Below are 16,087 nucleotides of genomic sequence, written 5' to 3'. Positions count from 1 at the left end.
TTTTTCAAAGATAAATGAATTTAAGATTATATATAAAGTGTATGTAACAGATACCTATGGGAGAAGATAAATGAGACAGTGAAACAGGGATAAAGGAGAAATTAAATAAATGGATTCATACAAGAGAGGGGCCTTACATGGATGTATGATTACAATGTACTATGATTAACTCAACATTCTGATCTATTTCCACTTTTTAAAGTATGTTTTAAAACACTAGCTTCCTTCTCCTCTAATTTAGATTCAGTTAGCATTTGCAGAGCATCTACCAGTGCCAAGTACTTTCACATTCTTTCTTTCATGTAATGCTCACAAGAAACTGGGATGTTTGCTATAATTGTATACATTTTGCTAAAGGGAAACAGGCACCTGCATTTAAAGAATTTACCCAAGGTCACAGAGTTAGTAAGCAGAAAAGAAAGGATTGAGACCTGGGTCTGTCTGATGCATTATACTCCCTCTAACATAATCTACAGTGTCTGTGTGTGGCGTTACAGTATTGAGATATCATTTAAACTCATGAATCATAAATCATGCTACTAGAACTATAGAACATGAGTTTATAGACTGGATACTGACTCCTAAGAGCAATGAACAAAGATATTGATGCTGCTGTGATGATATCAATCACAACACAACAACACAAGAATGCATAAATCCTGCCATGACCTCTCTTCCCAGTGGGGTTCCTCACCACAGGAAATATACACAAGAAACTAGAAGGGCTTGAAAAATGCATTTGAAGGTTATGGCTCAGGCCTGTAGGCCTACACTGACTCCCTCCTTTCTGTCCTTGAACTAAAGATAACCAGGCCCTGAGTCTACTTAAACAGAATCTTACCCTCTTTGGAGAGTCATCAGAACATAAGATAGTGATCTTCTCTATCACAAGGCACAACAAGATTTTACATAATAATCATGTCTTTGAACAGGAGCTTCAGCTGAGACTCCAAGATTTGTAAGAAGTCAACAGAAAGTGTGTCCATTGCCTCAGAAAAATGAGTAAGTGCTTATGACAGGGATCCACTGATATCCATGTCCTCTGCCTCCTCTGGATACACTACTGGACTACACTTTATAATCTCCTCGTCTATGTAAGGTAGGCCCGATAACTAGCTTTCAGCAATGGAATGTAAGTGAAAGGAACTAGTTCACCAACCAGCCATGTCAATTAAAAGAAAAGTTATCATCTTTGTATCAGTGAGTTATTTCTATGAAACAAACCACCCCAAACTTAGTGGCTTAAAATAACAACCATTTATTTATACCACAATTCAGCAGGTCAGCAAGTTAGGTCAAGCTTGTTGGGTACTGCTGTAGTCTTGTCATGGCTCCCTTTTGTGTCTGCAGTCAGAGGCAGGTCAGCAACCTTCTCTGCTTCTGGAGTTTGGCTAGCTATAGGCTGGGGTGACTGCACAGCTGACCACGTGTCTCTCATTTTCCAGCAGATGAATCCAAGCTTGTTTATTTGGAAGTGGCAGGATTTCAAGAAAAAGAGCAGAAGTGTGTAAAGTTTCCTGAGGCCCAGGCTCAGAACCAACACAATATTATTTTTAACCACACTGTTGGTTTTAACAGACTACCAAAGGAAGCCATGGTATAAAATAAGACCCTTCACATAGAATACAGCAAAGACACTAGTGAAAAAAAGCCTAGATACTGAGTAACTACAAAGTAACCACTTTGGTCAATGACATGACATTTAAAGCCACTGTGGTGTTTGTTATAGCATTTAGCCTATGCTGACTTGGCTCACTAAGCCACCAAACTCATTCAGCCCGTCTTTAACATCCAGCTTACACAAAAGAAGACTTGGGTTAATTAAAGGGGGAATCATTAGAGAAGATTCTTGCCCCTCACCTACCCCAAAACAACTGAAGGAGTTCCCAAAAACTCATTTTTGGAGATTGGCATTGTCAGATAGGAGGAACAAGTAGAAACTTCCTCCCTGGCTGAAGGTTTGTGCAGCCAGAGAATCTTGTGATGAGGTTGGAATGTGAGAGAGCTGTTCAGAGAAATGGACATGGTTTCCCTAGAACCTGGGGAGATATGAACATGAAGGGCTGGCTGGAGCACCGCTTGAGGGCAGAATAGAAATGGAGTGTACCTTGATAATTTGGTGGATCAATGAAGCCAATTTTTCATGTGGACCCTGTGAAGTTTAGTCCACGCTTAAGCTATCTTGAGAGGACCTCATCGAAGAGCACTGACCGCCTGCTGGAGCAAAGCATTCCTGATGATGTGCCATGACAAGCTAGATATGGGGAGGATTTGTAAGAAGTCAGCAAAGAGTGTGTGCATCGCCCCAGAAAATAGTAAGTCATAGAGATCCTACTGGAGGTCTCTGAGAATGCACAAAAGAGGCTGGGTGTAGTGTCTCAGGCCTGTAATCCCAGCACTTTGGGAGGCCAAGGCAGGTGGATCACTTGAGGTCAGGAGTTTGAGACCAGCCTGACCAACATGGTGAAACCCCATCTGTACTAAAAATACACAAATTAGCCAGGCATGGCATGCACCTGTAATCCTGGCTACTGGGGAGTCTGAGGCAGGAGAATTGCTTGAACCCAGGAGGCAGAGGTTATGGTGAGCTGAGATCATGCCACTGTGCTCCAGCCTGAGTGATAGAGCAAGACCCTGTCTCAAAATATATATATATAAAAATAAAGTAAAAAAGAGAATACACAAAAGAACAAGCAATTGGACACCTGCCTTTACAGAGGGCTTTTAACAGACACAATAGAGATACCAGTAAGGTTAAAAAGTGACAAACAAAAAACAGTGCCTCCTCCTGTAAACCCACCACTCCATATTCTCTAGATCTCAAAAAGCCAAAATCAGCAGTGTTAGTTGGAAAGTAGAAGGGACACAGAGAAAGACAGACCAGACCACAATCTTCCCCTTTCATCTACCTATCCTCAAACCACCAGTTTCGTCTGACTTTGGAAGAGGGGGAAATCTGAATTGGAGATTCTGAAGTTTTGGTGTTAGATTAGACTGGACTTTTTAGTTTTATCAATGAAACTATTTTAATTTACCAAGATGACTGGAAAAGTAATGAAATCTGCCTGCAACAGCATGCAAGGGGTGGGAAAGAAAAATTCTACAAAAATGTTTGCGGGAGAAAGAATGATTCCTATTTATACCCCACTAAACCCAGTGACAAGAGCAACCCAAGCCAAATAACAAAATCCACCAGAAGGCTGATTCCACATCCTACAGCCCAAAGTTTCCTCCATGCAGTTGAGCTGGCTAGAAGGAGCTGGAAGGCAGTAGGGTTTCATATGGACCTAGCAGATGTACCTTGGCTGTGACCACACCATTGGGAAGAAGATTGGGCCTGTGCCACTCCCAAGATGTTCTGAAGCTTGCAAGATCAATGCATACCTTTCACCCTAACTCAACTCTTCTCAATCTCAGACATTGTCTGCTACCAAAACCTATCTCACAGTTAAGAAAAATGTAAAAACTCTGCAGTTTTTTCCTCTGAAACATGTCTGTCACTCCAAATTTCTTGTTGCTCAAGGCATGCTACTTCCTAAATAATACATTTGTCCACTATGTTCTATTTATACCAACAAAATGTGTCATACATACAAAATAGCCCCAAATACCAGATACATGATTACATGCAGAAGGCACACTTTCCATGTTACTTCAGCTAATAACTTTGTTTTTGTGTGATTAATTATTCTTCTAATCAGCCTTACCCACATTAGCCACATTGATGTGCCAAGATTTGCCACAGGAAAAGGGACCAGAGAAAGACCTGAATTTGTTTGTTGATCTTTAAACCACGTGTAACAGACCCTGTAGATGTCCCATCCATAATCCTCAGACCTTGCCATCTTGCTGCATGCAGGCGGACTTCTAACTGCCAGTATCTGCATCTCTTTGCCTGAGATCTTTCTCCAAAACTTCCAGCAGGTTTTTGAGTCTTGGAAATATTAGGAAATTAACACTTCCCAGAGCACCCCTCAACTGATGATTGATGGGATTTGGTGTATAAACACCTCAGCTCCCTCACCACAGGAGCAGGATAAGTTTGAGTTCTATCTTCCATTCTGTTTCCCAGAGCTCCCCTATGTGATTAAGCTCCAGTTGCCCACAGTGGTAACTGGCTTGTTAACACGTCCTTTATTGGCTGACTTCTCCCTATCTCATTTCTTCATTCAATTCTTGAGTTCCCTTCACGTCCCAAATAAAATGTAATTTATACTCAAAATCTTGTCTTGAGATCTGTTTCCCAAAAACTAAAACAGCACAGTAGCCCTGCCTGCTAGTTAAATGTGGCCCAAAGAATACTCTTGCCCTGAAAGGGTCTGATTAGCTTTTCCCCCTGAGAAAGTGGTAAGTGGAGATACAGACATGTGAGAGGAGACAGCAGAGAGCATTCCACAGCCCACCCAATGCAGTGAGAGCCCAAACCTCCACTTTGCTTATTCTACATGGAGATGTGTCTGAAACTGCCTGCAATCACGCTTTCTCTGCCTGTGTCCCCAGCCATGGAACTCTTCATGCTTTGTTTTAATGAGAGTAGACATATCTGAGGACAAGAGATCTTCTGAAACCGGATGAGTTTGGCCATGCATTCTCTGCATTTTGCATCTTTCTGAAAGCATTCCTTTGAAATTTTTTGGTATTGGTTAATACGGTGATCATCATTCTGGAGGAAAATGTTCAGAGAGGGAGAACAGATGCAAGCATGTGACTCTCATCTGGAACATAATGCCCCATGAAGCCAAAGGTATACAAAACACCCAGACTCAGAATTGACTGTGACAGATGGTGCCTAAACATCTGCCTCTGGTAGGAACCAGACTACTGCTCCACCTGCTCATGAGAGAGCTTGCAATCATCTCCCCCAACACCCTTCCCCCCAAGGAAGGCTTCTCATCCACGAACCTCTTCTCCACTTGCCTTCTTTACTGTTTTTTCCTCTTTTGAAATCATAATCCCATAATCACACCTGTCCTCTGGGGCTTCCACTCCCCTGTAGGGCCATCTGACTTTCCATATGTGTGCTGCATCTCCTTTCTGAAAAATATGGCTTAGTATTTCAACCTCTCCTCAACATGGCACCAAGAGTATATCTACTTTGTTCTATAGTTCTTGAAGAGCCTTAAATCTAAACCATGACATCAGCCAGAGATCATAGGATTACACTGTATCTTCAGTCATTTAAAAATGAGCTTCAACTTGGTAGTTGGCAACAAAAGTCATACTCATTGACAATATTAATAACAACAAACATACATACCAATTGCTATGTGCTGGGCCTATAAGGTATTATTTTCTCTACTTTAATGATGCAGAAACTGAGGCAGCAGAACTGTAAAAGGACTTGTAAGAGTTCATACAGTAAGTATATGGCAGAGCCAAGATTCAGGGCTGCCATGTATGGCTGTGCAGGTTATGCTTTTCACTATATCAGGAGGTACCATTTGCCTCAGCTGATATACAGCCTGCACAACACTACACACCAGATTCTGAATGTAGGCAGACTGGCTCCAAAGTTCTTATGGACTCTCTAACAAAGCGAGTTAAAGCATAGCAGAAGATTTATGTATGAAGACCTTCATCACAGAATTGTTTATCCTAGCAAAAAAAAAAAATATTGAAGCAACAATAGAGGAATGACTAAGCTAATATTACATTTAGGCCACTTCACAAATTATTTTAAAACTATTAAAAATAATGTGTACAAAAATGATGTAATATTGAAACATGCCTTAAATTACAGTAAAAGATGAAAAGAATCAGCATATGAAAGTCAAAAACAGAAACACATCACCCACCTTGATCTCCTGAGATGATACTATACCTTCTGGGGCCAACCGGATACCTTCTGACAAGTCAATTATATTTTACTCCTGTCATCATGTGCAGGAGAGCAACTAGTCCTCAATGGAATAAAATTGTTTCTAGCTGAAGTTTTCTTTTCCTGACATCATGCTTGTTCCCGCACATCATGATGTCCAATCAGGGTATCTCAAACAACATTGCGCCTGGCAATGGAACTCACTTCAGAGTAAAAGAAAGCAGGTAATGACTCATACAAATGGAATTTACCAGGCTTACCATTACTTCATTATCCAGAAGTAATTAGCCTTATAGACCATGAAAATATTTGCTTTCTCAGATCATAAAAGTATTAGACTAAAAATTAATTCTAAAATTTAACTTCTCCATTTCTGACCTGGATAAGCTGGCAGATTCTTGCCCCCTCTAGTCCTCTCCACAATGCACAATAATAAACATTGCAAAAATAACTCAAGAGACAATGAAAAGGGAATTCTGAGAGGTAGAAGACAACAGTGCCTTGGTTTGAGAACCCAGGACTGGAGAAGCGACGCAGTGTCAGGGTATCCTATGTCCTTCCAACCTACAAAAGAGGCGATCCAGGTCCAGCATTTTCTGATCTGAGCCTAGCAACAGAAGGCAGCCCAGATAGGCTATGGTCTCCCCTACATTGAACAGGAGTTCGCCTATACCACCACGTGAGCCCAGCAAATAGAGTGGATCAGAAGTCCAGTTATATACTAAGGGGCAAGGGAAGTTTTCTCCTTCCCTGATGGACCTGAGACTCCCCTCCTCCTCCACCCAGAGATACCATGCAGCTGGAAGGCACCAGAAAGGGAAACACACCAAAATAAGAGAGCATTATGACTAACCGAATTCATTTTGCAGACAATAATGAAAAAGAAAATCCAACAAGAAGTAATTTTTTTGAAAGCATTCACTTTGCCATCAGACATAAGAAGGTCCTGTTAGGCATGGACCAAGTCTATACAGCCATAACTCATGGCCTAGAGAGCCCCTGGAATATACAGCTGCAGACAACTACAGATACCCCATATCCTTGCCCCTAGGGACATCAGGAAAATGAGTTTGATCTGCCAGACTGTGTGTGACCATGACTCAGGATTACTTCCCCTCAATCCCCTCAGAGACAAAATGAAATGAGGGTAAAGTCATCCCTGACTTTGTTTAAAACACAGCGTCCTACATAGGTTTTACAATTATCTTATTTTTTTACAGCCTTTTTCTGTTATTTTTAAGAAACCCACTACTCACCTATTCATCCCCTGACAGAAACTTCTTTTAAGCTGATGAGAAAGCAGAGAAATATTTCACAACATTGAGGCAAAATAATCTGACTGAACCAAGCTTCATAGGGAAACTGGGGAAAGAGTGAAGAACCCATAAAGCAAAATAGACGAGTCAGGAGACTAAATTTGTAAAATAGCTTGGTTTTGAATTCTCTTATTTCTAGGTTTTGCAAAGAAGCATCATAACTAAGAGATTTTCCTCTAAGTTGCTATAAAAAGCAAAAGTGAGCCCAGATGTCACCGGGGAGCTGTCAAGGCTCTCCTGCCTCAAGAAACACCTTACCCTTCCCAGCAAATGACTTTGGAAAGAAGTCATTCTCAGAATGTTTACCAAAAGAAAGAAGGAAGTCAGTAACCCACATTTTTCCTGGATTTGTAATTCCTTGCTCTTCTGCTGGTTTTTAATTTCTGTCTGGATATCTGGATGGCCTACTATAGGGCTGCCCTGACCAGATTCTTCCCCAGAACAAGGAGCTTTCAGTAAGTGAGAAGAGAGGAGTGACGAATCACACTCCACTTTCAGAGTGTCTTGTTATGGAAAATTTCCTCGCATCGCATCCCAGAGCATTAACATAAAATAACTGCACTAATGTTAGAAAGAACTTACGAGAACATTGTAAAAGCATCAGTAGAGCACACATTCATTCATTTCTTTAACAAATAAGTATTAAGCAACCTCTACATGCCAGATATTGTCCTAGCCACAGGAAACAGCAATAAAAGAAAAAAAAAATCCTGCTTTAGAAAGCTTACATTGGAGTGGAAGAAACAGACAAATAGTTATCGGCATATGACCATAAGGGAGGTTAAGGAAGAATAAAGTAGATTAAGGAAGGCAGAATTAGGAATATAGGGAATGAGAATACTGTTTTAAATTCTGAAAGATAATCTTTCTGAGGAGGTGACCTTGAGTAGAGACAGAATGAAATGAGGGGAAAGTATGCACAAATGTGGAAGAAAAGCGTTCCAGACAGAGAAAAAAGCAAATGAGAATATGCACATTCATGGAGAGTGAAGAGAGGAGGGTGGATGAAGAGTCCTGTGCTGGCGGTGAGAGCAGGGGAGGTGGGAGCAGCCCACAGAGCACCTATGGCCAATGGAAGGATCAGACTTTCACTGTGTGCAATATGAGAAGCCACTGGAGGGTTTTGAACAGAAGAGCAACATCATCCGGTCAATGTTTCTAAAGGGTCATGTGGACTGCTGTTGCAGGATAGGTGGTGGAAGGGGCAAAACCAGTTAGGAGGCTATTGCTGCAGGCAAGACAAAAGATGGAGGTGGCTTGAATCAGGATGGGAGCAGTGGAGGTGATGAGACACAGTCAGATTTTGAACAAATTTTGAAGGTAGAGCTGACAGAATTCGTTGATAAATTGGGTGTATGGACTGTGACTGGGAAATAGGAATCAAGCCTGACCCCAAGACTGTTGACCCATAAAGCTGATAGAATTTACTGAAAAGCAGAATACTGCAACAGAAGTAAATCAGAGGTAGGTATGAACAGAATTAAGAGTCTGATTGGAGACATATTCCGTTTGAGATGCATGTTACACGCCTAAGTGGAGCTGGCAAGTAGGCAGCTGGACTTAAAAGTTGGACCTTTATGGGAAACTTTAATTGCTGAAGTTACTTTTGGAAGTTATTACCCAGATAGCTGGTACTTAAGCCATGGCAGTGAAGTTTACAAAGACAGAAACCTTCTTGTTCAGGCCCCTTGGATTTCAGTAATTGACCAGATTTGTGCAATAGTCGACCAAATAAAAATAAATAGAACAATAAAAATCTCTGTCTCTAGAGCCTATATAGTCAAAGTAGAAAAGCCTCTGGACCTTTAAGATTTGCAGTTTACTAACTCTGTTCAAGGAATCCAATGACCATAAAATATGTGTAAGCATGTAATATGAGGATGACCAAAGAAGGGAATTTAGACCAAAATCATCAAAAAGTTGTCATAGAATACATCAAAAAGACATCTGATACACACACAAACACATACACACTAAATGCAAGATACAGATAGATTTACTATGGACATTTATACTTAATTATCCATAAAGGATAGAATCAAGTTCCATTAATTTTAATTATTTCTCTAACTCAAGACTTTCAAATCTCCTCTCTCTTTTGTTGTCCCTTCCTAGCTCGTCTCAAATCAAAATCACAATTTATAAAATCGCTCTTACCAAACCAAAGAGACTTGGGGGGAACAGTCATTTTTACGAGCTAACTTTGGATCTGTTATCGTTTTTAACAGATGACACTTGATTTCTCACCTGATGTACTAAAGAATGGCAGAACGAAAGCCTCTAGGGAGAAAATGAGATTTTCATAGCTTAAACACTAAAAATAACAGCCCCATAACACTGAATCTCATTACGAAGCAGCAAACACTCTCGCCTCTCTCGTCAACTGTGGTGTGCACGAGATGCCTTTCAGAAGCCCACACACTCATTTACACTCATCCCTACCAACCACGCCACCTCCATCACAAACAGACACACACACACCCCCCACCAGCAATGATGCTGTTACCTCTGGTAAACTTGGAAAACGTGTCAGAGCTAGAACCTTCTCTTGTCATATTATCATAATTTACTGCCCAGGATATGAGTCTGTGGTTGCAGACCATTTTGTTCCTTATGTGGCAGATCTGGCCAGAGCTGGTGAGAATAATGAATGCAGCTGCACGTCCAATGTGCAAGGAGGATAGATATTCAGACCCAGGGTGAATTAGAGAAAGAAAAATCCCCAGCAAGAGGCACGACCCAGCTCACTCAAGCTTTGTCAGTCACTGTTTACATCATGTTAACCCATAAAATAGATAATGACAATATTTTCCCATATATTTCTAAGCTTCTGGTCTCTGGGGAAGTCTAAAGGTTCCTAGTGGCCTTAAAAATATGTACCAAATCTTTAGCAGACAATAAAAGAGGTGTGAAATCAGTATTTTATCAATCACTGGACTAGACTTGCCTATGCCCCAGGCAAGGGACTATTTGCAAAGCTACCAAAAAGCAATGAGCCTTGTCCTACTCCACTGTTTTGCCCTTAAATTCTGTTGTAAGTCTTTTGGGGAAAGCTTTACCTCTGGAATCTTGTCTTAGAGTGTTCTAGAGGGGGAAAAGCCAGCATAGCACACCACAACACACCACACCACACCACACAAACTCACCTCTCTCTCTTTCTACCCTGCCAAGCCCCCTCTTCAGTGCCTTCAGGAGGGCTGCCTTTCTTATCCTAGCACGGCTTGGAATTAGAAGAATACAGGATTAACATTTTATGTGCTAGGCTTCAAGAACAGTTTCAACATCCATGGGGCATGTTAGAGTTTGAAAATGCCCTCATGCCCTTTACCACAGTGAATACCTCCAACAGGACTCTGGGAGAAGCAAAGTGGGCATTAGTCTCCCATTTCACAATTGAGAAGGGAAGGCTCAGAGTTAAGGCAGTACAGAGGCCAAGGTAGGAAAAGCTTTGCAGCAGGATATGACCTGGAAGCCCATGAATTAAAGTCCACCTGCAGAAACTATATTCACTCGTCTTTCTTTATAGGAAAAGATTCTGGTCTCAGGCAAACCCGGCTGCCACTCAGGCAAAGTTATTAATTCCTCTAAGCCAATTCACTCATTTCTAAAGTTGATTTATTATACCTGCAAACGCAATTATGATTAAGGAAAATTGGAGACTAGAAAGCACCAGGACCAGGACCTAGCATGTGTTCTGGGGATGTTAGTTTCCTGTGTGCCTCTTCCCCACTCCTCCTGCTCCAGATTCGATACTCACAAAACTATCATCATCACTATAATTGTTACTCCGATGTGATTACACCTAACCTGTTCTCTGTGCTTACTACCTACCAGCCACCCCTATACTTAATTCTTGCCACAACGCTATGAAGTACCACTATTACCCACCTTATTTGAAAGCCTGAAAAATAAAAACTGATTATCAGGACAGTTGTGCAGAGTTGAGAATCCTTCTCTGGTTTGTCTGAGTCCCATGTCACAATCTCAGCCACTTTGGAACACCGCCTGGATGTTCAGGCCTCCTGCTCAGCCCACTTGTTCTCACTGGCTTTGAAAGTCTGCCCTCTGTCTCTCCATTCTCATGCCCTGGTCCTCACTTGACCTAAACAACCTTGTGACTGGAACAATAAACAGCTTGTAGGACCTGGCCCCTGGTGCTATTCACAAGTCTCTCATCTAGGTTTGCCAGATACAGTAAACAAAAATATAGAACTCCCAATTAAATTTGAATTTCAGATAAATAACCATATTTAAGTATAACTAAGTCCGAAATATTACATGCTATGCAGACTTGCATGAGACATATTTGTACTAAAAATTATTCGTTATTCATCTGAAATTCAAATTTACCTTAGTACCCTATATTTTCTCTTGATAACCCTAGGCACTTCCCAATCCCCAGCAGACTCTGCTATTCTGTGTTTCCCATGTCTATAAACCCTGCTGTAGTGGTTATTACATCAGTGGATTTTGAAAAATCACACCTCCATTATTCACATCTTACAGAGTTCCCTCCCTTTGAATCTCAACTGATCTATGACTTGAGTCAGTAAAACTGCAGTGGCAGTGTCTCTTCTAAGCCTAGATTTTAAGAAGCCATAGAAAATAGTGCCGGGGCATGTATATCAGTTATCTATTGCTGCATAACAATTTCTGATTTTACACTCTTGTAATCTCTGAGGTCTCAAGTAAGAAGTCTGACTACTCTGCTGGAAAGACTATATGTATTACTTTACTTCACAAGGTTTTTATGAAATGCAAATGAGAATAGGACGATTTAGATCAGCTTCCTCAGAAGTAGAACTCAAGACCATGACATATATACACACACACACACACACACATATATGGACATATACATATATAGAGAGATATATGTGGACATATACATATATATGTGTGTGTGTGTGTGTGTATAAACAGAGAGAGAGTATAAAGTCTCTCTCTCTCTCTCTCTATATATATATAGAGAGAGAGAGAGAGAGAGACCCTGAAACTATATGAAGGAAAACCAAGGAAAGCAGTCAACAGCAAGGCCAAACCTCTGATCCTAGTTATCCTAGTTGAGCTATTTCAGCCACCCCCAGCCATTTGAACCATGGTATCAAGCATGAGTGAAGAAACTGATTTGGGCATTCCAGCCCCAACAGGCACCAAGTGAAACAGAGATATTCTATCCCAACTGTGCCCTGTACAAATTTCAGACCCTCAGAATCATGAGAAAGTAACAATACCTTTTTTTTTTTTTTGAGACAGAGTCTCACTGTGTTACCCAGGCTGGAGTACAGTGGTGCGATCCCAGCTCACTGAAACCTCTGCCAACCAGGTTCCAGCAATTCTCCTGCCTCCGTCTCCCAAGTAGCTGGGATTACAGGTGTGTGCCACCATGCCCAGCTAACTTTTGTATTTTTAGTAGATACAGTGTTTCACCATGTTGGCCAGGCTAGTCTCGAACTCCTGACCTCGTGATCTGCCCACCTTGGCCTCCCAAAGTGCTGGGATTACAAGTTTTGAGGTAGTTTGTTATGCAGCAATAGATAACTGATATATATGCTCCAGCACTATTTTCTATAAAGCTTTGGGGTTAACATCATAAGCATCTAGCCCAATCCATTTATTACCACAGAAGTCTCACAAACCAAACTTACAAGCTCTGCTTCTAGATACGAGCTGCCTCTGTAGTTATAACTTTAAAAGCTGCTGGAGTCCAAGTCAGTCCCCATATTTCTCAGTTACAGTTGGAAACTAAGACATGACAGGGCACAGCAGGCAGTTATCTTGTTGTGCTGCATAACAGAAGCAGCATGAGGCCAGCCTACACCCAGGGAGACATTAGCAGAGCAAGGCTGAGAGAAGATTGTCCAGCACCTGCCTGCTCTCAGCTGGGGCTCCGGCCAATCCCATTAGCTTTATGCTTACATAATCACAAAGTCCACCTACATAGCTTTCAAAAGAAAAAAATTCCAGGAACTGTGGGCCATAATATCTGTCTGAATTATTATCTGGGTCGGTACACTGAGGGGAGAGTTGATAAAAGCACAGCAAGAAAAATATGCTAGCAGCATCAATGGAAAAATACAAGAGGTTATAATATTGATCCACAGTTTAAACAATAATAATGCCATCATTTGACCCCAAAAGTGGTTAAATCATATCCTGAGCATTACTCATGTTTGATGTCCAATATAATGATCAGGCTTGATTTTAGTGGAAGACTTCTGCATAGAAAATTAGGAAGAGGAATTCATAATTCCCCAGAATTAGAGTTGATGTCACTAGGGCCTTAAAATATGTATATCATCTGAAAATGAATCAAGGGTAAAAACCTTTTGACAGAATTAGTTAATGTTGCTGGAAAGGATAAATCAGAGGATAGACACTAAATAGAACATTGGCTTGCAGTCTTTGCATTAAGCTGTAATATAGGTACTAGACTAACTCAAGGTATGGCAATTCTTCTTAAGGACTTAGAAAATCCCTTAATTTTGACTTAATTTATTTATCCAGAGTGGACTTTTTGTGAAGGAAACTGCCCTGTGGCTGGTTGTTTAATTGAAAGTATATTTGTTTGAGAGCCTATTATGTGCCAAGTACCACAATAGGCTCTGGAGATTTTGCAATTAGTTGCACATGGCTTGGGTCCTTGACGAGCTTACTGACTTGTACAGAGCCACAGGTGGAAACAGACTCTTGAAGTAGAGCCCTGATACATGTAGAAGGTAGTTAGGTCTGAGAGTCCAGACTTTCTTAATTCCTGTGATTCAGTTCAGGAGACAACTGTCTACATAACCTTGAAAAAGAACCTGAAATTCTGAAACCACTGGCTAACTTCATGTAAATGCTGATCGTTTTTCAGGGAATTCAGTGCACTGGAGTCAGACATAGCTGGATTTAAGTCACAAGCTACAGATACATTATTACCTTTTGAGCCTCAGTTTCTTCATCTGCAAAAGGGGGATAATAACACTTCACAAGGTTTATATGAAATGCAAATGAGAGTGGGACAATTTAGATCAGCTTCCTCAGAAGTAGAACTCAAGACCAGGACTCATGATTCATATACAAGTAATTTATTTTAAAATATGCTTCCAGGGGGACCAGTAGGGGTGTGTGGGAAGCAGGAGAGGGAAGAGGAGGAGGTCAACACAGGAAGGCTGTGATCTCAGGGAAAGTCCCACGAAGAGTGGCCTCAGCCTGACCTGGCAGGGCAGCTCTGGAGTGTAAGTCAAGCTTCAGAGTTTTCTACTGGAGGCAAAAGAGCTAGGCATTCATATTCTTGCATCTATCAGTCACTAGCTAAAAGCTTCCAGGGGCATCTAGAAGGGAAAACTAAACTTGTAAGCACTTTAAATTCTCTGCATATGTGGGTAAAGCAACTCCAACAGCCAGAGCACAGGCCTCCAAAGAACAGTTTCACGGGGCTATCTGGGAGCAAATGCTCACTGAAGCTGGGCGAAGTGGGAATAGGCATGGTAAAAGATCTGAGGATGTCTGGGTGGAATACCAATGGCATCCACTCCAGTTTATAGTTCTAAGCACATAGTAGTTAATAAATGTATGCGCCTTTTCCCTTTTACGTAGAATGTGGGGTGGCAGGAATCATCCCAGGCTTTCATACATTGCAGTCAAGACATGTCTTTCACCTTTCTCTCACTTGCAGCTCAGAATTGTGTTCTATAGCAATAGACTGAAATTCCCCCGTGTGCAGGGAAATCCACCCAGGACCCAGGAAGAAAAGGGAATATGAATCGCTAACACTCTCTAGTGGGCTATGGCCCAACAATCCCTCAGTTTCTTCTCCAGCAGCTCCTTATTAAACCAGGAGAGTCTCTTTCACCCCTGTCTTACTTGCAAGACAGGAAGTAACTAAACAAGGGATAAGGGGACAAGGTGGGAAGTCTTGGTCACATCCATCCTAGGCACTCAGCAGTTTCTTGCCCCACTGAGAGGCGCTGGTGTCGTGTACTACAGTGGCTGAGTTTTTGTAGCGAGAGGTGCTCTGAACTCCCACTCTGTACAGGGACAGTGGCTGAGCCTAGACATTTCTCTCAGGGACAACCTCCCTTCCAAAAGCTGGACCAGACCTATCATATCTTGGGAAGAGTTGGTGCCCAAATAAAGGATCTTTAAGAACCACCTGGCCTAAGCTACCACATAGTTCAAAGGAACTCTCTGCCCTCCACAAGGCGGAAGGAGGGAGTCAACACAAATCTGGGGCCAAGGGGCCTGAGTAAATCTATTGTCTGTTGAGAATCTGATATAGGCCATGATCTCCATTATTCAAGATTTTACAAACTCATTTTAATAGCTGGAACCAAGTATCTTCTTATGAGAAAATAATTTTTGCTTAAGGAAAATACTTTGCTAGACTGCACTGACCGGAGAAATGGAAACCCCAAAAGTTTGGTGCATAAGAAGACAAGGAAATTAAGATAACTCAATTGTTCTACCTAATAAATTAAGTTTTTGGACATGAGAGTGAGTACAGAAAAGATGGGACAAATCTGAAATAGGGACAGAGAGAAGATAAGATACAAGTCTAGGAGTCTATTCCTCTCTAGGACTAATGTTAATCTATTAGTCTCTTTATCTTTAGTCTCTTCTCACAGAGACGGCTTCTACCCCTAATGCTGTAAAAATGACCATCCGCCTCCCAAGAAATTCCTGCCCAGCCCTGCTTCCACTTTAAGTCGTAGCCTTATGTTTCCTATTCACTCCCCACTGGAGCTCCTTGAGTCACCCCTGAGGCAGCCCAGGCCTTGGGCTTCATTGTATCTGGCCAGGATGCCTGAGCTGCCCATCACTCCTAAGCACTGTCAGGAACCCCACAGTATAAGGTTCTGCAGAGTTAAGTGGCCTTCCAGTTATCCAAGTCCTCATCTGTCACTCTTGACATCTGATGAATTTCCAAAGATGCCCCAGTCATCAATGAACAGGGCAACTGCCTCCCACC

The sequence above is a fragment of the Gorilla gorilla genome, chromosome 2 (genome assembly GCF_029281585.2).
Source record: "Gorilla gorilla gorilla isolate KB3781 chromosome 2, NHGRI_mGorGor1-v2.1_pri, whole genome shotgun sequence".
In the NCBI taxonomy this organism is placed as follows: domain Eukaryota; kingdom Metazoa; phylum Chordata; class Mammalia; order Primates; family Hominidae; genus Gorilla; species Gorilla gorilla.
This window is presented reverse-complemented; position numbering follows the sequence as displayed.